We start from the raw sequence: 1,485 nt of genomic DNA on the forward strand, positions 1-1,485 counted from the left end.
AAAGTCCCTCAGTTATATATTGACTCAGGAGTGAGATCTCACCTGATTGTTGTAAACTGATTCATTACTGCTCACAGACACTCCTGGGGGGAAAAAGAAGAAAAGTTTTGTTCAGTTTGTTGCCTTTATGAGGAAAGTTTTCAGTATTAGTATTTAACTGAGTCTGGCTTTGTATAACTCTCTGTCTTTGTCAGTTTGGCTGTTAGTATCAATATGCAAAGAGTTTAGCATCACATTACGCTGCTTTGTGTGAACTGGTGATGAAATGAAGGGCGACTCTGTCCGACTGCCCCGTTCATTAGCTGCACATCTGTCACTGCTGATGATCAGTGAAACACTAAAGCCCATCGAGCTGCACTGCGGCACGAAGAGACATCAGAGAAGTTTGACTGGCAGCTGTCAGTGTTTCACGATGACTGGAATAAAATGAGTCTTAATGGTGTTAACACACACAGCATGTCCTCGCACTCTGGATTAGTTGATGAATTAATGTCAGATTTGTTATTCAGAGAGTGCCTTAACCTCTCACCTCAGCTTTTTTATGACTGAACTGACAGCTAAATTAAACTCCCTCCTAAACTTTAATGATTAACTTTTCCGAGAAATCATAAAAACATACATTTATACATCATGCAATTAGAATTTTTAATTATTATAATGAGTGTAGCAAAAATCAGCTCAGGCCGAACTGGATGACATCTTTTTTCTTTATCTGCCATCAATGAAGAGCCTAAATCCACATAATATTTTGAACAATAAAACAGTAGATTGTAGTTACTGTGGAAAAAATGATGATTTATGCAGCTGTGTTGCCAATGTAATTTATTATGGTGAATAAAGCAGCACGTCTAACTGTGTCAGCTTGAGGCATCAGCAGGTTTCTGATTGGTCTGATAGAAATATGCTTGTTGGCCAGCTGCAGTTTGTCCTGTCACCTCACCCATTCTTTATTTTTCTTCAGTTTTTGTACTTTTCACAGTTTTTTTTTTGCATACAGACAGTCATTTGATACTGCCTTATTTTGAAAACCCTTTTTGAAATTTACGCATTCCTTATGATTTCTGATCATTTTATGAGCAAAAATTAGTTTCATTCTTGGATAAATTAAATGTAAATTAACAAAACAGATCATAATAATTATATACATACATACATATATATATATATATATATATATATATATATATATATATATATATATATATATATATATATATATATATATATATATATATATATATATATATGTATGTATGTATGTATATATATATATATTTGTTCTTATTATTTTGGTGCTGGTGTTGGCAAAAAAAACTCACTACAAGGTGCCAAAAATCCTCTATGCAGCAAAGACAAGGCTTTTTGTAAACTTAAACTCACCGTCTTTTGATTTTTTTTTTTCATTTCTACCATCACCTTTCTGTGTCACCTCCAAAAGAGCAATGATGGTTCTATTCTTCAAACTCTTAGAACTCATTTTGGAGG

This window comes from Amphiprion ocellaris, chromosome 15 (genome assembly GCF_022539595.1).
Source record: "Amphiprion ocellaris isolate individual 3 ecotype Okinawa chromosome 15, ASM2253959v1, whole genome shotgun sequence".
In the NCBI taxonomy this organism is placed as follows: domain Eukaryota; kingdom Metazoa; phylum Chordata; class Actinopteri; family Pomacentridae; genus Amphiprion; species Amphiprion ocellaris.